General features: G+C 47.9%; 2 long non-coding RNA genes across 3 annotated transcripts in view; one reads left to right on the top strand and one right to left on the bottom strand.

Annotated features, from left to right (window-relative positions):
- The window catches only part of LOC142818726 (uncharacterized), a 76,846-nt gene that overhangs the window by 44,517 nt on the left and 10,528 nt on the right, over positions 1-21,801 (top strand). Inside the window, exon 3 of the long non-coding RNA XR_012896343.1 lies at positions 20,204-20,374. This is a non-coding gene — a long non-coding RNA (uncharacterized LOC142818726). The remainder of the gene's footprint in view (positions 1-20,203; positions 20,375-21,801) is intronic.
- The window catches only part of LOC142818725 (uncharacterized), a 136,070-nt gene continuing 132,848 nt past the window's right edge, over positions 18,580-21,801 (bottom strand). For both annotated transcript variants that reach the window (XR_012896342.1, XR_012896341.1), the window contains exon 3: positions 18,580-21,292. This is a non-coding gene — a long non-coding RNA (uncharacterized LOC142818725). The remainder of the gene's footprint in view (positions 21,293-21,801) is intronic.

Here is a 21,801-nt window from a genome sequence, read left to right on the forward strand (position 1 = left end):
CATAGCGATGAACACCATGCAGCAGCCAATCATGCACCCTCTGTGCAGCTTCTACAAATCTTGAAGTTCTTAACCCTCCTAAATAAGCTTGACTTGGAAGATGTTTGAATAGACCAACCACAATGTGACCCTCATTTGAAGGGATTCAGTGGGAAAAGGTCCACTAAATGGATCATTAAAGAGGAGGAAAACGGCTTTAGCACAATAATGTTTTATCTACTTTTGCACACTTTTTTTTCTTGTTTTAATAGGTTTCTTGCATTTTAATTCCCAACTGTAACTTGCCCCTTACAGAATTTTTCCCCCCACTATTCACCAGTAAAGGTTCAAACCAGGCCAGTGAATAATAGTGATACAGCAGTAGCTTTAGCACTGTTAGATTCAGTAATGTTGTTATTCAGTAAAGAGATACAATAAAGATTTAGCTTTCTGAGGGCAGGTCTATGCTCTATAACTTAGGGGTGCAAAAAACCTACAACTCTGAGTGACTATGTTACATCGACTCAACCCTCTGTGTAAACAGCACTACATTGAAGGGTTAAGGTCTCCCATTGACACAGTAGAGGCTTCACTAACATTGCTGTAACTCTCTATGGGTATGTCTACACTACCCTCCTAGTTCGAACTAGGAGGGTAATGTAGGCATACCGCACTTGCAAATGAAGCCCGGGATTTGAATTTCCCGGGGTTCATTTGCATAAGTGGGGAGCCGCCATTTTTAAAACCCCGCTGGTTCGAACCCCATGCAGCGCGGCTACACGGGGCACGAACTAGGTAGTTCGAACTAGGCTTCCTAGTTCGAACTACCGTTACTCCTCATTTCACGAGGAGTAACGGTAGTTCGAACTAGGAAGCCTAGTTCGAACTACCTAGTTCGTGCCTCGTGTAGCCGCGCTGCACAGGGTTCGAACCAGCGGGGTTTTAAAAATGGCGGCTCCCCGCTTATGCAAATGAACCCCGGGAAATTCAAATCCCGGGCTTCATTTGCAAGTGTGGTATGCCTACATTACCCCACTAGTTCGAACTAGCGAGGTAGTGTAGACATACCCTATGTGAGGACAAGCCCTGAGTTGTAGTGTATCTAAGGGTATGTATACACTACAGTGCTATTTCGAATTAACTTAATTCGAAATAGTTAATTCGAATTAAGCTAATTCAAAATAACACAGCTATACACAAAATTATTTTGAAATAGCATTTTGCTATTTTGAATTAGCACATCCACATGGAGTGGACCCTGAACCGAAGTTAAGACTGGCCGGAACTAGTGCCGGCAGGGCATCAGGTTAGGACTTAGTATGTGGGGCTGCTGCCTGAGGCTAACTGAGGGCCGTGCTTAAAGGGACCCTGTCCCCACCCCACACAGAGAGTTCTCAGGGTTCCCCACTTGCTTGTCTACCTCGATGAGGGACAGCAAAGCAGTCCTGTCTTGGAATGCCCGCACTCGGGACACCACAGCACTCAGCCACATGGAGCCAGAGCTGCCCCTGGATACGACGGTGCGTCTCGTGGGGTCGTTGCCATCAGCCCGGCTGCAGTTGCTGCAGGCTGCCATCCAGGGGGGTCCATTGGGGGGCTGTCAGGATCCAGGAGGCACTGAGGGAGAGTGTCCACCCCGAGGAGACCTCAGAGCCTCCCCGGTCCTCCCCACTGGGGGCACGAGCCCCCATATCTCCCTCACGTCCTTCCATTTACCCCTCCCTAGCCCCCCTTCCTGATGTCAAATAAAAGACACGTATGTTCAAAAATAGAAACTGGGTTTATTGAACAAAACTGGGGGGGGGCAATGAACCTCTGGTGAGACTGGGAAAAGGAGGTGGGAGAGAGGAAGAGAGACGATGGGAGAGGGGAGGGGGAAACCTGGGAGGAGGGAGCTGGAAGGGGGAAACAAGGAGAAGAAGGGGGAGAGGAAGCTCAGGGCGCAGGGTTGGGGAACTTTCCGGACCAACGTGACTTTCATGCTAACCTGCTCCTGGGTTCGCATGTGGCCTTTGGTGGCCAGGCTGGCAGCTATCCTGCCATAGACGGCCGCATTCCTCCATCTAGTGCGGAGATCATGGACATTGGGGGCATCTCCTCCAAACCTGAATAAGGTCCACGATCTCCACCCTGGACCAGGAAGGTGCCCGCCTTCTCCAGCCCCTGTCAGGCTCCTGCGAGTTGGCAGACTGCTCCTGGGGAGTGGTGGAAGGCTGGCTGCCAGTGGCTTGCTGGTTCATGTTTTGGGGTCACTGGGTCAGGGGCCCTGGTGGCCACTGCTGGCTCTGGGCTGGCAGGCTTGGAGCTGGCATAGGCACTGTGGCCAGGGTCTACCCCTTTAATGGCTCCGGGGCTGGGGGAGAGGAGAGTAAGTTTTCCTGGTTGTGCCTAGAGTGGCCACCAGGGCTCCCTGGGAAGGGCTGGAGGCCCCCTATTTTGAATTAAGTGTCTACACAGCACTTAATTCGAAATAGCTATTTCAAAGTTGGCATTACTCCTTGTAGAATGAGGTTTACCAAATTCAAAATAAGGGCTCCAGGGGTTTACCTGGGTAGACGCTATTAAATTCAATTCGAAATAACGGCTGTTATTTCGAATTAACTTTGCAGTGTAGACATACCCTGAGGTACTTGCAACCCTCCAGAGCCGGTCCGCTGATGGGAGGAAGGGAGCAAAGGGGACAATTGCCCCAGGGTCCAGTGATTTAAAAGGGCCAGGGGCTCCCAGTCATCACTGCTGCTCTTGTGATAGCAGTAGTTGCTGGAGCCCCAAGCTCTTTAAATTGCCTCCAGAATGCCACATGGCACTCTCCAAGCAGTGCTGAGGTGTGTGTGTGTGGGTGTGTGTGTGTGTGCGCGCGCACGCGTGTGTGTGTGTGTGTGTGTGTGTGTGTGCGCGCGCACGTGTGTGTGTGTGTGTGTGTGTGTGTGTGCGCGCGCACGTGTGTGTGTGTGTGTGTGTGTGTGTGTGTGTGTGTGCGCGCAGTCCGGGCAGTGCTGAGAGCTGGTGCCCTGGTCCACCCCTTCTGGCCTAGCCCCACTCCTTTTGGGAGCTTGGACTCGGGCCCTCCCCCCGCATAGCCCAGGGGCCCAGCAAGGAGGTCAGCTCCCATGCCCGGTAGCCATGGAGCTTTATTTAAAATTGCTTAACCAGAAGATCTACATGTTCAAAAATATCCAGTGACTTGGGGGCACTGCATGTTCTGAACACTCGCAATTTGTGATCCCTAAAAAAGATCTGATTTTCATAGAAGTGCTTAGCACCTGCCTTTGAAAATGAGCTCCTTTTAAAACGTCATGAGTATGCAGACAAAAACTGAAGCAATCAAAAATCACCTTTTTGCAGATATAGGCCTGAAAGAATACATTTAATCAAGAATGGATTTGATACAGTTATTCATTCTCACAAGTAGTAACCTACAGAAACATTCTGTCTGAGCTTTTTTTCCCAGGATGTTCTGCAAGCAAAATATATATGTGCAACAATACTGCAAACCTTTTATTTATGTGTTTAACGTCTGTCCTTTGCATTACCTCATTGTACCGTGTTGTTTTTTGTACTGCCCATTAGTATAGTTTTATCATTAATTGTATTCTGTTTTTGTAATATAAAAATGCTTGATGAGATAAGGAATAACAAATAACAGGAGATAAATACGGAGTATAGTGAGTCTGGTTTTACTTTCTAATATAGGTGTTTGTTCCATTGCTATCCTTGGAAAAATAAAAAAGATGGAAAAGTAGTGCAGAAAGAAAATGAATGGTGAATGGGCAAATTTAAAAGATCAGATAGCATACTGACTGCCAAGGAATATACTGTCCTAGCAGGTGAGGCCCATCATTGACCAGACAAAGTCATTTTGTGTAGATTACACTTATAGGAAAGTTCAAGGAATGAAATATATGTAATAGAATTTTTTATTAATGTGCTTGCAAAAGGGAAGTAAAAGAATAGTTTTAAATTTTAGGATTTCAACTTCAAACATTATTCATTGTATTGAATAATTAACATACATAGTACATTTGAATCAGAAACTCATTAACCTTCCACTAATCTTTCCAGAACTAATTTGAATTATTTTGTAAAAAAATTCTTTGTATTAAAATGGTAGTTGAATAGGCAACTGGATTTTAATTTTGTTAGCAAATATTTTTATGAACGCTAATCAAACAAAAATAATTATTTAAACCTTCCACCCAGCAGATTCCAGTATAAAAAGAAGTGCATTCAGCTAAATGAAGTAGCTAATTTAAGTGGCATGTATCTGTAGGTAATGGTGAAGTATGACTTTGTTTTGCACAAACAAACAAACAAACTGTTCAAAACATATCATCGATGTTGCAACACTTTTATCATGAATTTGCAACTTAATTTGGAGGCTTTGATTTAACTGGTCATTACTGGGTGAGTTTTATCCATGGAAGGTGGTATATGTCATGACCGTTTTGAGAGGGTTATGCCAGGACAAATGAAATAATCATATTTTGCAGTCCTCAGAAGAGTTCCTGTGCTTATTCTTAGCAGAGGCTGCTCAGTTGCTCCGGGGTAGGGCAATGAGGCAGGCAACTGCCTCACCCCGGGAACAGCTGGGCAGTCACCATGCGGGCTTGGCCCTAGTTTCAGCCCTTTCGCGGAGCTGGAGCTGCAGCCAGGGCAAGCCACGTAGGGAATGCCAGAGCTGGAACCTGGGCTGTGGTACTAAAAATAGCACTATGGCCCTGACTCCAGTCCTGGCACATGGGGCAGCCACCCGCCACATGGCTGTGCACTGGGACTGGTGCCAAGGCTGCGGTGCTATTGTTACTACCACAGTCAGGGCCCTAGAACAGTGTTTCACAAACTATGGGCCGCGGCCCGAAACCGGGCCGCAGGAAAAAATACTAGGCCTCAGCATGGCTGCCAGGGTATTCCAGGCTCCTGGACTGCCCGTGCAGTGCCGAGTTCCCCAAGCCCTCAGCCGGGCTGGGCAGATGCAATCATATGTTTCAGGCTCCCAACAGAGGAATAGTGAGGGTTACCAGGTGAGCTCTTATTGCTGGCTGTGGAGGGAGGAGGGGAGTTGGATATAGGCCACAGGGAAGCAGGGTTGGGGCAGTGGAGCTGCCTGTGGGAGATAGGGAAGGGAACCGTCCAGTGAAAGCAGGGCTGGCTGGGGGGGCAGGAGCAGTGGGGCTGGCCAGGGGAGATTGCGGGGGGAACCGGCTGGCGGGGGCAGTGAGGCTGGCCAGGGGAGATTGCGGGGGGAACAGGCTGGCAGTGGCAGTGGGGCTGGCCAGGGGAGATCGTGGGGGGGAACCAGCTGGCAGAAGCAGGGCTGGCCGGGAGGGCAGGAGCAGTGGGGCTGGCCAGGGGAGATTGCGGGGAGAACTGGGTGGCAGTGGCAGTGAGGCTGGCCAGGGGAGATTATGGGGTGAACCGGCTGGCGGGGGCAGTGAGGCTGGCCGGGGGAGATTGCGGGGGGAACCGGATGGCGGGGGGAACCGGCTGGCAGGGGCAGTGAGGCTGGCTGGGGGAGATCGCGGGGGGAACCGGCTGGCGGGGGCAGTGAGGCTGGCTGGGGGAAATCGTGGGGGGAACCGGCTGGCGGGGGCAGTGAGGCTGGCTGGGGGAGATCGCGGGGGGAACCGGCTGGCGGGGGCAGTGAGGCTGGCCGGGGGAGATCGCGAGGCTGGCTGGGGAACTGGCCGGTGGAAGCAGGGCTGGCAGGGGCAGCAGGGCTTGCCAGGAGAGATCGGTAGAGAATCGGCTGGTGGGGACAGCGGGGCTGGCCCAGGGCTGGACGGGGGGAGGGCAGAGAGAATCGACCAGTGGGGAGCGGGACAGTTCAGGGCGCACGCAGATCCTGAATAAAAATGTAAAAGCAGGGCCCTTTAAATATCCCCACTGCTGACAGTAAGGTTTAAAGGCATTACAATGTGTCAGAATGGAAAGAACCTGGTGCATTCACCATTCGGAATGAGAATATGGACAAAAAATTCCAAAGATGGTATCAGCTTTCTGAAAATAAATGAGCCCCTTTTCAATACAGAGTGTGGTGGTGCAGGGTTTTATAGGATTACAGTCCATTTTTCCAATCCATATTCCCTTAACTTGTGGGTGGCTGTATCGAAAGCTTTGCTAAAGCTGGCCCTGGGGGCTTTGGGAGGACCAAAACCAATGTATTTGCATATTCATCATTTGCTTAATGAATATGCAAATATGCAAATGAATGTTAGCGGTCCTCCGAAAGCTCGTGAATGGATTTACTGGTCCCCGTGTCAAAAAGTTTGGGAACCCCTGCCCTAGAAGTCACCATGCAGCCCTGGCCCCTACTGCTCCTGGAGCGGTACAGCATGGTGGGCGGCTATCTCATGTGCTGGGAGTGGAGTCAGGCTGCCTATGGTGCTATATTTAGTTGGCACTCTTCATGCCAGCCAGCCCCATGGGCACCACCTGCCAGCCGGGCAAACCCCACAACCAGCACCTTCCCTCCCCTGGCCCATCCCATCCCCCAGGGCACAGACAGTATGTCTGGGCTGAGCTCACTAGGAGGGGCAGTACAGTAGAGGTTTGGGTGGGGGTGTAAAAGCAAACCACTTCTGCACAATATTGTAGTGTTTCTTATAGACAAGAAACTAAATTATGTGTCATTTGTTTTGCTGGTTTCCTAGTGGCTCTGAAGTGAGATGAGCCATGCTCTGTTTCATATATAATTCAAACATCCCTCTGCCCTCTTTTTGTCTGGCAGCTTTAGCTGTTTTTGTGATCCAAATAGACCTTCCGGTGTGAAGAGTGGAGATTTAATAGCACAGTAATAACTATGGAACAAAATAAATTGAGGGTTTTTTTTATCTGACTTAATTCAATCATCTTTGTAACTAGTGTTTATTTGAAACAATTGTGCTTATTGCATTCATAATACAAAATACAGACCTGTTCAACCAGAGGCTTTGCAACTAAGAACACAGAGTTAGTGATCAGACAGCAGTTGTCTGTAGCTCAGAACCATCAAGGTAAATGGTTGCATAATGTATAGAAATGTTACTCAATATCCGTTTTAAATAAAAGAGGACCATGAAAGTTCTTGCCCTATGAGGACCTTTATCAGTTCTTGATATATATATAGATAAAGGTAGAGAAAATATATTTCTCTGAATACTTTGAATCTCTTTGTTAGAGGACATACAATGAAGTAAATACCATAATACATCATGCTTTTTAGTTAAATAATTTACTTAAAAACAATTTATTTAAAATGACAGATTTAAGAACCAGATCCAAAGTCCAATGAAGTTAATGGAAAGATTTTCATTAACTTCAAGGAGTTTCAGAACAGGTTTTAAATGTCCTTTGTTTTCTTGTCTGCTTGCTTTTTTCAAAATTTAAAACTGCAGAAATTAAACCCATCCAGAGTGTGCTTAGACTTTACACAAATTACTTTGATAACCTTTCCATGCTAATACACAATTCTTTACTTTGAAGAAAAATAAGAATTCTTGTAGTTGAGTTGATCGCTTGAAATAATACAATCAAGTAACTGCGCCCTCTGGCATAAAACAAAGAATATTATTTGTTACCTTTCTTATACATTATTTTTATGAATAGACATTCAAGCTTTGAAGAATGCTTATAAGTGGATCAAATCAGGCAATTAAAGGAAATCTGCACTTGATTCATGAGAGAGTTTTAGCTCCGATTTATATGTCTTGTGTGCAGAACAAGCATTCCAACAGCCCATATAACTACATTTTCTAAGTTGGCTATTTATCTGTAATAAAAAGAATTGTCTAAAATTATACTGAATTGACTTCACTTCTGATACAAAATAAAATATAGCCCTGAGACACACTGTCAATGGATAGAAATATTCAATACACTGTTGTCTAGGTGTGCAATAGAGTGTGTATACTACACAAGCTCAAAAAAGGTCAATTAGCAAAGTGCCCTGAAAGGAGAGCAAGATTTAATTGAGGAGGAAGCCCTGCTGGGATAGGGTCTGGGAGAGGACTATAAACAGAGGACATTGGCTACTGAAAATTTTTCAGTATAAATTTCCTTTTTATTGACTTCATATTAAATAAACATTTAAAGTCATGCACCTTGTTAAATTATCCCTTGTGTTGGAAATAATCCAAGACACTCTGGATGCAGGTGAAAACAAGCGGAGGATTTATTATACACCAGCTGATGGAGTGACACGCAGGCGTTACCCTGGTGAACACTGGTTAATTAACACAATACAATAGGTTATATAGTCAGCAGGTGGACAGAGGAAAAATGATTTGATAGGTCTAGCAGCAAGACGAAGTGAGCACATAAGCCAATAGAACTACTAAAGATTACATAATATCTCCGCCCATTGCAAAGTAACAACTCATTAATTAATATACAGTGTGACAGGGTCAGGCCAGGGAGCTGCTGCAGAGAGGGCCTATTTGAAATCATGGGAAGGTGGGCGGGCAAAGCCAGGTCGCCCGGGTCCTGGACCGCGAGGAGCACGTCATCGGCGTACGCCGACAGGACCAGCCACAGCTCCGGCTCCCGAAGCACCAACCCCGTCAACCTCCTACGGAGGAGACAGAGGAAGGGCTCGATTGCCAGAGCGTACAGCTGGCCCGACAATGGACACCCCTGACGTATCCCCCGTCCGAAGCTGATCGGCTCGGTCAGGATCCAGTTGAGCCTGACCAGACACTCCGTGAGGGCATACAGCACCCGGAGAAAACCCACAAACCGGGGCCCGAAGCCGAAGGCCTGCAGGGTGCCCAGGAGATACCCGTGGTCCAGCCTGTCGAACGCCTTCTCCTGGTCCAGGGACAGGAGGGCGAATGACAAGCCATCCCTACGTCCGAGCTCCAAGAGATCCCGGACCAAATACAAGTTATCAAATATACTACGGCCCGGGATGGTGTAGGTCTGGTCGGGATGGATCACGTCCGCCAGCACTGACCGCAGTCACAGCGAGATGGCTTTCGCTACGATCTTGTAGTCTGTGCTGAGGAGCGAGACGGGACGCCAATTCCGTAGGTCGCGGAGGTCCCCCTTCTTCGGCAGAAAGGCGAGCACCGCTCGCCTGCACGACAGAGGGAGGACCCCGCTCTCCAAGGACTTGGCCCAGACGGTGACGAGGTCTGGGCCGAGGATGTCCCAGAACACGCGGTAGAACTCCACGGTCAGCCCGTCCATGCCCGGGGTTTTGTTGTTGGGCATGAGACGGAGGGCTTCTGAGAACTCGGCCAGAGTGAGAGGCAGCTCCAGCCGGTCTCGGTCACCCGCGCTGACCGTCGGGAGCTCGGTCCAGAGCGCCCTGCAGGCGTTGGCTTTGGTCGGATCCTGGGAGAACAAACTGGCGTAGAAGGGCCTGGCCCTTCCGCGCATCTCCGCCGGATCCGTGAGGGGGGCGCCGTCCTCTGCCAAGAGGCAGGTGACGTGCTTTTTAGCCCCCCTCCTTTTCTCCAGGGCATAGAAGAAACAGGAGCCGCGATCCATCTCCCGAAGGAGGTGGATGCGAGATCGAACAAAAGCGCCCCAGGCCCTGTGATCTTCCAGGGCCTGGAGCTCCTCCCGCTTCTCCCGGAATGCCTCGCGGAGGAGTGGATCCTTGGGGGCGGACGCCAGGCGCCCCTCCAGCTTCAAAGCCTCCCGTTCCAACTGCTCTATCGCCGCATCCCTCCGCCGGCTGGCGCCCCGGGAGTAGATGCAGCAGAAGAGCCGGGCGCGCACCTTCCCCACATCACACCATCGCCGCGGCGAGGGAAAGGCGGGCCACTGCCCCCGCCAGGCCTGCCAGAACTCCCGGAAGCCCACATCCTCCAGCAGGCTATTGTTGAAGTGCCAGTAGGCCGGCCCCAGCCTCTCCGATGTCAGAGAGGCTTTCACGGCCACCAGATGGTGGTCCGTGAACGGGGCCGGCCGGACGCTGGAGGAGTGGGCTCGTGCCAGATGGAATCGCAAAAGGTAGATGCGATCCAACCGGGAGTGGCTCGACCGCTCGTTCCCCACCCAGACGTAAGTGAAGGTGGTACTGTTGTCCGGGTGGTGGTCCCGCCAGACGTCCACCAGGGAGTGATGTTCCACGATCTCCCTGAGGACGTCTGCCGCGGCCTGGCAGTTCGCGAGTCCTACATGGTCCCGGTCATCGAGGGTGGTGTTAAAGTCCCCGCCCAGGACCAGGCACTCGTGAGGATACAAAGTGACGAGGAAGGTGTCCGCCTGCCAATAAAAGGTGACCTGGTCCGGGCCCGCGTTCGGGGCGTAGACGTTGACCAGGTTCAATGTCTGCCCCTCCACGCGGGCCTGGATGTGCAGCAGGCGGCCCGGGACAACCTCGGCAGTCCCCAGCACCTCGGGCCGTAGGGCAGGGGAGAACAGGGTGACCACCCCGGCCGAGCGAGCACTGAGGTGGCTAAAATACACCCCGTCCCCCCACTCCAACCTCGACGGCTGGAGTTGTGTGGGTCTCCTGCATGAAAACCACCGAGTACCCCCCCTCCCGGGGGTGGTATTGGGGGGGCAGCTGGACTGGGGGAGGGCTCTACACCTCTCCCCCAGCCCTCCTCTTGGTGTCTCTGTCCACCACCACCCCAGGAGCAGGTAAAAAGCTCAGTTTTTGCAAACAACCCCCCTCCACAGTCCAATAGGTGGTCCTCGTCTCCCTCGGCGGGGTGCAGGTGGTCAGCAACAGTGGGCGGGCAGCAGCCAGGTGGGGCAGGCCTCTGGATGGTGGTGCTGGTGGGGTCCTCCTTCTCCGGAGCAGTGGAGGGGGGGAGAGGGAGGGCAGCCGGCAGGCTCCCCTTCTCCCCTCAGGCAGCAGCAGCAGCTGGTGGTGGTGGTGGTGAGAAGCAGCAGCGGCTGAAGCAGTGTCCAAGGGAGCAGGCCTCAGCAGGCAGGAGGGCGGCTGGGCGGGGAGGGCTCCGGCTGGTGCAGGAGCTGGGGGAGAAGGGGCAGAGAAGCTTCTGTACCCTGTTGCCTCTCCTCCTTCCCAGAAGTTACAGTGGGGCAGGGGAATGGCACCCACTGAGCCAGAGCGCAGAGAAGGGAAAAGGCAGCCCCAAAGGGAAAAACCCCGTGAGAGAAGCAGAGAACTGCAGCACAATTAGGTGCAGCTGGGAGGGAGCTGGCTCAGGCAAATTGGGGCCAGCTGACTTCTCTGCAAGGAGTTCATGGGTACAAATAAATAGAAAAATTTGTACCTCTGGATCCCTTGCTCCATTCATCTGAAGAGGTACAAATTTTTCTATTTATTTGTACCCGTGGACTCCTTGCTCCATTCATCTGAAGAAGTGGGCTGTGCCCATGAAGCTCATGATACCATCTACATTTTGTGTTAGTCTATAAGGGTATGGCTACACTAGCCACCCTAGTTCGAACTAGGGTGGCTAATGTAGTCATTCGAACTTGCAAATGAAGCCCAGGATTTAAATATCCCGGACTTCATTTGCATGTTCCCGGGCGCCACCATTTTTAAATGCCCGGTAGCTCGAACTACCTGCCCATGGCTATACACGGCATGGGCTAGGTAGTTTGAATTAACACTCTTAATTTGTACTACCGTTACTCTTCCTGCAATGAGGACTAGTTCGAACTAGTGTAGCCATACCCTAAGGATGTGTTGACAAAACCCTGTAGTCTAGACAAGAGTGGACGTTTGTCAACAAAAATATACCTGCATCTACACTACCGCCAAGTTCTGTCAACAGTAAGTCGACAGAACACAGCAGTTTTGTCGAGTGCGGTAAACCTCATTCTACAGAGTTATGTCGAAAAAAGGCGATATTGCATCCACACTGTGCTTTTTCAAAAGAGAGCATCTAGACTCGCTGTCAAAAAAGTGGCTTGCTTTGTAGACAGAACTGGCTGTAGTCTAGACGTTCTTTTTCGACAAAGGCTTTGTTGACACATACTGTCCACAAAGCCTCTGTTGGAAAAAGCCTGTAGTCTAGACCTACCCTAAGGTGCTTCAGGATCTTTTGTTGTTTTTTAATTTTTTTCAGTTACAGACTAACATGGCTACTTCTCTGTGACTTCTAGACATTGAGTTCACATTGCACCTGAACCTGTGTAAGCTGTCCTCCCTTACAGAGTCATTGGGGTGCCTTTTCTGAGTAAACAATATTGGCACTGAGTAAACAGGGTTTGCATGATAAAACCTTTGTCAACTGGAAATTTACAAGTGTCAGCTTTTTGCTTTCAGTCCAGGGTTTTTATCTTAGCTTCTAAGGGCCTGTGAGAGTCTCAGAGCTCAGTGCCATCATTCTCACAATTTCCAAAGCCTGTAATGAAAATGAATGACAATAAGGAGGCTGGGGAGGAGGGAGTAGAAGAGAATTATGACATGTACAAGGGGGAAATAACTAAATCTCTCCTCTCTTGGGCATATTAATGAGGACCAGATAATGTTCAGCATTCAGCTGTTCTTGTCACAAAGGTAGGGATGTGTCGATAGGGTTGCCAGGTGTCCGGTATTGATCCGGACAGTCCGGTATTTTTGCCTCCTGTCCGGTAAAAAAATTCAGAAAATACCGGACACCTAAAATGTCTGGTATTTTTTGATTTTTTTTCCCTTGCAGGAGGCAAAAATACCAGACACCTGGCAACCCTACAACACACTCGTCAACTGGGCCCAGCCCCCACCCACCCCCGGCCCCCCGACACCCTCCGCTCCCGGACCCTCTGCTTACCTGGTTCCTCAGGGAAGCTGTGTTTTGGCTTGATCAATAACACAAAATGGCTGCCGGCAAAAAGCCTAAAGACCAAAGGGAAGCAATATTCCTACTTTGAATAAGGAATAAGACCCTCCGGAAAAGGGCACTTTTTCCAGAGGATCGGGGCCAGTCTAGACGCTCTTTTCCGGCTTTTTTAAAAGCCGGAAAAAAGCGGCGGACATTTTTATTTAAATGCCGCGGGGGATATTTAAATCCCCCGCGGATTTCCCTACGACGACTAGTGAAATTTACATGCCCCTTCCGGAAAAGGGGCCAGTGTAGACGTAGCCTATGTGTCAAAAACATTACAACTTCCACTGGAGGATGGGGTAGAGCTTTGTTGCAAAGAGTCTCTTGAAAATTGATCACTTTGCATTTTAAAAGAGTTTTGGTTCATGCAAAAAAATTAATGTCAAAGGTCTCTTACCATTCTCCATTCGTCTTAATAAGAGAACAGTGTTGGGATTAGAAACTTCAGATCAAGCTCATGCTGCTAGTTAAATACCTGCTGCTGCAATTTTTATCTTGCCAACTCTTCTACTTATTTACAGTTAAGACTAGAGAGAGTGATCAATACACTCCCACACTTACATCATGAGTTTAATAATGTGACTGAAACATTATTAGGACTCTGACCCTGCAAACACCTACCTACAGGCTTAACTGGACTCATGTAAACAGCCCCATTGACACCATATGAGTGCAGTGTGAAGTACACATGTAAGGGTTTGCAAGAGTGAGACCTAGGTTTGTAGTCCCCTTAGGAAAAATAGTATAGAAGCAGCTAAGATTGGGAACAGAAAAATACTTATGCCACTAAACAAGGGTACGTCTACACTACAGCGCTAGTTCGAACTAACTTAGTTCGAATTAGTTAATTCGAACTAAGCTAGTTCGAACTAACGCATCTAGAACTAAAAACTAGTTCGAACTAGCGTTTTGCTAGTTCGAACTAGTAAGTCCACATTGAGTGGACTCTGAACAGGGCTTAAGGATGGCCGGAAGCAGTGCCGGCAGGGCATAAAAGGAGGACTTAGAGCATGGAGATACTGTCTCAGGCTAGCCGAGGGCTGCGCTTAAAGGGTCCCGACCCCCACCCCGGACACACAGTTCTAAGGGGTGCCCCGCTTGCAAAGAAGTTCTGGCTTGGAGTGCCCTGAGTGCCCACACTGGGCACATCACACCACTCGGCCATCAGCCCGGCTGCACTTGCCGCAGGCTGCCATCTGGGGAGAGGGAGTAATTGGGGGGCTGCAGGAGAGCTTCCACCCCCAGAAGCCCGCAGAGCCAGCCCAGTCCTCCCCATCGGGGGCTCGTACCCCATTCCTCCCTCACCTCCTTCCACTTGCCCTTCCCTAGCCCCCCTTCTTATTGATGTACAAAATAAAGATAACGTTTCTTCCAACATTGACTCTGTCTTTATTGAACAAAACTGGGGGAGACTGGGAAAAGGAGGTGGGAGAGGGGAAGAGAAAGGCTGGGAGAGGGGAGGGCAACTAACATGATCAGGGGTTGGGAACAGGTCCCAGATGAAGAGAGGCTACAGAGACTGGGACTGTTCAGCTTAGAAAAGAGGAGACGGAGGGGGGACAGGATAGAGGTCTCTAAAAGCAGGGGTTGGGTGGAGAGGGTGCATTCAGAAAAGTTCTTCCTGAGTTCCCATAAAGAAGGACTAGAGGACACCAAAGGAAAGGAATGGGTATCAGGCTTGAAACTAGTAAGAGAAAGTTGTTCTTCTTGACAAAGCAAATAGTTAACCTGTGGAACTCCTTGCTGCAGGAGGCTGTGAAGGCTACAACTAGAACAGAGTTGAAAGGGAAGTGAGATCAAGTCATGGAGGTTGGGTCCATGGAGTCCTATTAGCCAGAGGGTAGGAGTGGTGTCCCTGCCCAAAGTTTGTGGAAGGCTGGAGAGGGATGGCACGAGACAAATGGCTTGGTCATTGTCTTCGGTCCATCCCCTCCAGGGTCCCTAGGGTTGGCCGCTGTGGGCAGACAGGCTACTGGGCTAGATGGACCTTTGGTCTGACCCAGGACGGCCATTGTAAGCTCAGGGCTCAGTGTCGGGGGTCTCAGTGGACCCCCTTGATTTTCATGCACACCTGGTCCTGGGTGGCCAGGCTGGCAGCTCTCCTGCCCTAGACGGCCACTTTCCTGTGCCTAGTGCGGAGATCGTGGACAAGGTCCACGATGTCCGCACTAGCCCAGGAAGGTGCCCGCCTCTTGCGGTCCAGGGCAAGCTCCCGGGAGCCGCCAGCCTGGTCCCGGCAAGAGGGGGTGGGCTGGGGGGCATCGGGTGGGTGGCTCTGTGCCGTGCCAGGTGCAGGGTCTGCTGGCTGGGTGCTGGCAGGCTTGCACCTGGCACGGGCACCGTAGCCAGCCCGTGCCCCTTTAAGGGGTCCGGGGCCGGGAGGGGGGCATAGAGTTTCCCTGGTGTTGGCCAGAGTGGCCACCAGGGAAACCTGGGGAGGGCTAGCCTCCCACTAGTTCGAACTAAAGGGCTACACAGCCCTTAGTTCGAACTAGCTAGTTCGAACTAGGCGTTAGTCCTCGTAAAATGAGGTTTACCTAGTTCGAACTAAGCGCTCCGCTAGTTCGATTCAAATTCGAACTAGCGGAGCGCTAGTGTAGCGCATAGGAAAGTTAGTTCGAACTAACGTCCGTTAGTTCGAACTAACTTTCTAGTGTAGACATACCCCAAGAGAGGAAAATGGAGCAGAGACTAGAGAGGGATGAAAAATAAATATGGAGTGACTGGGAGGGCAGAAAACGGAAAGCTCTTTGCGGATTGCCTCAAAAAGTTTACCCCATGCCACTCAGTCAAGGATAGGACTTACCATTCCAAAGAGCAAACAAGGGGTTTGAATTCCACACCCTTGGGATCTTCCTGTTCTGCAGGAGATTAGAGCTATCTGCATGTAGGCCTTACTCCCAGTCTCCTAGCTTCTCAGCTGTTTGTGCTCACAGCATCTCCTGAAACATCCATCCACTGAAGCAGTGCATTTTGCACACAGCTGGGATGGTTGAGATAGGTCTCCTTATCCCAGATGTCTCCCAACTTTTCCTCGCACTCACTCCACATGCACTTAATCAGGCCCACAAAAGTACTACAATAGAAGTACCATACTATCATAGTGTGAGAGGGGCCAATGCCTCAGAGTCAGCACCTACACCCTCCATTCAGCCAGATGCAGATCTAGATATGTCGGGTTGCCTCCACACTCAAATCAAGGGGACACAATCTGACCTTTAATTCAAACTGATCCACCTGGATTCCTTCTACCAAACCACTGAAATAATAGCTAATAATTTAAGAGCCACTCAAGTAGTCATCTAGGGGCCATGCTGTCAGACCACCATCTTGATTCCAAATTTTTTCTTTGCCCACTGTATAGTCAGAGCACATTTTTATCCTCTTACTCTGTTATTCTCACCTCTGACTGATAGCCCTGTAATGGGGACCTTTCTGCAAGTTAAGAATTGTGCTTAGATGAAATATCACTATTTTCCATAGCTTGTTTCCTTTCTTTTTCTGTATTTATTGTAATCTGAGTTGTTAAATATAATAAGCTCCAAAAACTGTATTTCCTGAGAGTTTGATTTTTTTTTACCTGAAAAATTAAATGTAAAATCCAGCTGTGTGGAAAGCTGCTTAAAGGACCTAGATAGGTATTTAGGGTCTGTTCAATGAAAGAATCTAACCTGATTTCTAATACAATAGAAGAGGTGGATTCAAGTGAATGAGTATCCAATACGATAAAGTAAACAAAAATAAATCGCAATGAGCATCTAACAATATGGATGAATTTTCTCGACATATTTGCTTTTTTATAATGTCAAATTGTGGTAGAGAAGCTGTAAAGTTTCAAATGCAGTAGGAAAGTGGGAAGAAGAAAATCTAATAATTTGGAAAATGTTGCAGTGATGTAAAGAATACCATTATGGGACTCCTATGAGCATTTTTGTTCTTTCTTTCTAATGCTACAAAAGTAAATTGCGAGAGAGTAGTGAGACTCAAGGCCTGGCTGGCTGTTGTTATTTATTATTACTGTAACAACTACAGGCTGAACACTGGATCAGAGTTCTATTGTACTAGCTGCTGCACAAACATCAAGTTCAAGGTACCTAACGTAAAAAGTTTAACATGGCAGAAAGATAATGAACAAGTGAATGTACCTTACACTTGCAGGCAGCATTTAGGACATGTCTACACAAGGAAATTATTTTGAAATAACTAAATTTGAAATAATAACTCCTGAAATAACTACAGTAAACTTCTCATAATCCGGCACCTTTAGGACCCAGGGGGTGCCGGATTATCAGATATGCTGGACTATCAGAAGGGTGGGCTATGAGGGGTCTGGATTGGGGTTGGAGGGGATGCCACCCCAGATCCCTCATAGCCCCCCCTTACCATAGTCCGGCTCTGCCCCAGGCGTCCCTGATTCAGTCGCTGCTGGTCAGTTTCAGCAGCAGCTGAATCGGGGAAGCCAGGAGTAGAGCAGCTGGAGTGCTGCCGGGTTGGTCCCACAGCGCCAAAGGATGGCGCTGCGGGACCAACCCGGCAGGACCCCACCTGCTCTGCCCCAGGGGTCCCCAAGTCAGCCGCTGCTGAAACAGATCAGGGGCTGATTCCAGGAAGCACCGGGCAGAGCAGCTCTGCCCCGGGCTTCCTGGAATCAGCCACTGATCTGTTTCAGCAGCGGCTGAATCGGGGACCCCTGGGGCAGAGCAGCTGGGGTCCTGCTGGGTTGGTCCCGCAGCGCCGTCCTTTGGCGCTGTGGGACCAACCCGGCAGCACCCCAGCTGCTCTACTCCTGGCTTCCCCGATTCAGCTGCTGGTCAGTTTCAGCAGCAGCTGAATGGGGGAAGCCTGTCCGGCTGCCCCAGCACTTCCGGGTTCCTGATGGTGCCAGACCATCAGGAGTCCCGGAGCATTGGATGCCGGACTAATGGAGTTTTACTGTATTTTGAAATAAGCTTGTTTCCCCAGGAAAGCAGGAGTACAGATTTCAAAATAACGGACTTGGTAGTATGGATGTTCTGCTTGTTATTTCAAAATAAGGGGGGTTATTTTGAAAAAACTCTCTAATGTGGACCAGGGCTTAGAAATCTATAATAAAGGCATGTATTTATACAGGCCAAAAGAAGGGTTAAAGTCTGCCCCCTCTGACTTTTCTAGGCATTGCTGATGAGCCCCTTGAAAGACCCAAAGGTGAAGTCAAACCTACATCTTCCTTGTGATTGTGGTTTTTTTTAAATGGATGGCTAGGTCTAAACTGGCATGATTTTCCGCAAATGCTTTTAACAGAAAAGTTTTCCGTTAAAAGCATTTACGGAAAAGAGTGTCTAGATTGGCACGGATGCTTTTCCGCAAAAGCACTTTTTGTGGAAAAGCGTCCGTGCCAATCTAGACGCGCTTTTGTGCAAAAAAGCCCCCATCGCCATTTTCGCGATCGGGGCTTTTTTGCGCAAAACAAATCTGAGCTGTCTCCACTGGCCCTTTTGCGCAAAAGCTTTGCACAAAAGGGACTTTTGCCTGAACAGGAGCAGCACAGTATTTCTGCAAGAAGCACTGATTTCTTACATGAGATCGTCAGTGTTCTTGCGGAAATTCAAGCGGCCAGTGTAGACAGCTGGGAAGTTTTTCCGCAAAAGCAGCTGCTTTTGCGAAAAACTTGCCAGTCTAGACACAGCCGGTGTATTTTGTAGGCTGCAGCTCACACTGAGGAAAATTAGTGGATGCTCAGCACATATGGGCAGCCAAGCTTCCCCCTCCCCCCTCCCTCACCCTGTGTCTCTCACCTGCTGGTGGTTCTGCTGACCAACTTCCTCCCTCCCACACCTGCCCAGCAATTCTGGGGCACAGAGAACTGCTGGTTTGAGGCATGAAGAGACTCTGTGGGAGGGAGCGAGGAGGAGAAGTTGGCACAGATCATGCTTGGGGGAAGAAGCAGGGTAGGGACAGGAAAAGGCAGGGCTTGGGGTCAGGATGAAATGGGAGCTGAGCAGAGCGGTAGGGGTGGCAGACTGAACATCTTCCCCCTGGGTAGAGGGGAAGTTGGCACCTATTGGGCTGTTTGTATCAGGTACTGTAAAGTACCTATATTATTGTTCATGTTTGTATCTATACTGATTACGCTGTTCTTTAGTCCTCATATCTGTGTATGTTTTCCTTTTGTACTTTCTTCGTAATAACACACACAAAACCTGAACTGCCTTTGCTTTTATTGTTGTTTATGAGTCTTCCAATATTTCCTGTTGCTGTGTTTCCTGGCAGAATGCATTATCTATCAGTCATCGACTGGGTTAGAGACACACAATGAATAATGGAAAGATGTTTTTCTTTTTTCTTCCCATCTTAGAACAAATGGCAATTCTATTCATTATTTAATTACTAGAAAAAAAAGTTGTATAGAAACAAGTTTACAGCTTAAATACACATAATGTGTACATAGAGAGATATCAGAATATATTTATGAGGACAAATTGTACTGCTTGTTACCTGAGCACTATTGCCTTTGAAGACACTGACCCATTGTTTCATTCAATTAACTTGAGGTTTTAGTGTCCTTGATTATAACATCACTGCTGGATATAACTTTACTATTTTCCTTTCCTCAACTACTGTGTGACCCTATTTGAATATCAGCTATCAGGTACCATTCATATACAACAGAGTTAACTTGTATGTTTAATTATTTTTTTTTGTCTTATATTTCAATGAACAAGTATTAAGCAGCATGTGTTATGCACATGTTATGGCTTTCAGCTGGAAGGAAAGTATTAACCAGAAACAGTCATGTTAAGATACAATACAGAGTAATGTAATCAAAACTCTTCACTCAGAGAGTCTATTCATCTTTATATTTGATATGGTTTATTTGCATTACGTTGGTGCCTAGGCTACACCATCACTCCTCCTTGCCTCATTGGGCTGAAGTTATACTAAATCCAGTCATATAATTATACAGTGAAACCTTTGTTATCCGGCACTCTGTTAACCAGAAAGATCTGTTAACCAGCATTGCCCCCAGCTACAATACTGTCACATCTTCAGGCACACAGGCCTGGCTTGGTTTACCATGATTGGCTTAACAATTTTTTTTATATAAGAAGTACTAATCATATTTAACTCAAAATAGAAATGTGAGACCAACTGCCTCACACTACAAAACTACCAATATCAAAAACTTGAGTTTTACTTATTTTCCATTGTTTTTTCCTAGGTTGATGGGACTCTCAGATAACCAGAATGCCCTAATTCCCGAGCGTGCCGGATAACACAGGTTTTACTGTATAAGGGTATAATTCTGCTAAGATATTCTATTGGCATCAGAATGAGGTCAAATCTCACTTTTGGCTGGGGCGACCAGATAGCAAGTGTGAAAATCAGGATACTTTTTTGGGGGGAGGAGGGCAGGAGTGTACAGTTGCATATATAAGACAGAGCCCCTAAGATTGGGATTCTATCTGGATGTCTGATCACCCTGCTTTTGGCCAGCATATATTGCTATTGATGAATTTTCTTAACCTTCACAGGGCTGACGGCAAGTCTCTTGGAGCTTCTAATCTCCACATGGGAGGGCCTCCAGGGCAGTTCAGTTCCTGCTGAGTTTAGGAGTTCCTGTACAGCTCATCTGCACATTTTAGTCCTACATATTTAGTCTGTGACTGAAATCAGAGAGTGTGGTATACTAGCAAGTCTGAGAGGTAAGGTATTCCACTTGCAACCCACAATATGGTAAAACAGAGCAAAAAATGGCCCCTATTCCATAATCTCTGAGCACGTCACATTTTTTAATATACTTATCCTCACAACTCCCCTGTGTCATAGGCACTGGGATACAGAGTGCTCGACTTGCTTGCGGTCCTCCAAGAAAAGGGAATTGAACAGAGCTGGTAATTGAACTCAGGTCTTCAGTTAATACCCAAAATACTGCATCCTTCCCCTACTGCCATAAATAATACAAATTAGGAGGAATGATTATGGAATTATCCACTTTGCCTATTCGAATATTGATCTTGCAGCTAGGGCTTGTCAATGGATAGGCACCAACCTAGCAGAATCTCTTCCATATTGGCAATCAAGTCTCCTTCAAATAGTAATTATTTTCCGTCACTGGGCTGGATGTGAACAAGTGACATAGAGAGAACAGCTCAGTTTCCACTTACCACAAGCCATCCATTTCCCTAGCATAGTCTTGTGTACGGTTCAGTGACTGATGCTGCATCTAATGTGAATGCTTTATGCACTAACTTCATGTGAGGGAGGGGAAACCATGACCCCAGCAGCTCAAAACTTTGTAAATGAATTGAATCTGTCTCCACAAGGCATGCTGATGATCATAGGAAGTAATAGTTTTAGTCAATGACTTTTTATCAGATGGAAAAATTCAGTCACTATAGCCACGGAAAAATAAGCAAAAGATCTCCAATGGGTTGATAATTATGTAGTTTATCAAGCTCACTCAGATGGTTTATGACAAAATGGAAGCAGACAGCAAAGCAATTGGTGTCAGGGCCGGCCCAAGGGTTTTTGGTGTCCAACTATGACTTTGGCACTCCCCATCCTCCACATTCATACTGATCTCCAGCTGATTTCTTTTCATCTGCCATGTTGTTAATTTTCTGAAAAAATGTAAGCAACTGTTTCAATTAAATTATCAAAATAGAGAACAGTAATAGCAAAATAGAATACTATTTACATTAAGCTAAAAGATAAATGAATCAAAATGATCAGTAAGAATGATTAAATGTGAAGTAAATAACACACACAGGAAGAGAAAAATTATGAATTAATGCCATAGGACAATAGAGCATGTAGCTCTTTACCTACTGAAATCTTTCCTGGTGAGTTATTGTGCATGTGATGACATCATAGTAACATAAATCTGGTAAATTTTATGTTATCATGTCAATGTTCACTTAAAACTATTTAAAAAATTAAACAGAAGGCTAGAATTTCTATTACTATTCAACATTATTGCAATTAGAACAGAAAAGGCATATGTATGTTAAGTGGTATTTGTTAGCATTATGAGTCAGGTGTTTGAAAATCAGGGCTTTTGAACAGTAAGGCTGTGTCTACACTGGGCCACTTATTCCGGAAAATCAGCCGCTTTTCCGGAATAAGCTGC

This window comes from Pelodiscus sinensis, chromosome 17 (assembly GCF_049634645.1).
Source record: "Pelodiscus sinensis isolate JC-2024 chromosome 17, ASM4963464v1, whole genome shotgun sequence".
Classification (NCBI taxonomy): domain Eukaryota; kingdom Metazoa; phylum Chordata; order Testudines; family Trionychidae; genus Pelodiscus; species Pelodiscus sinensis.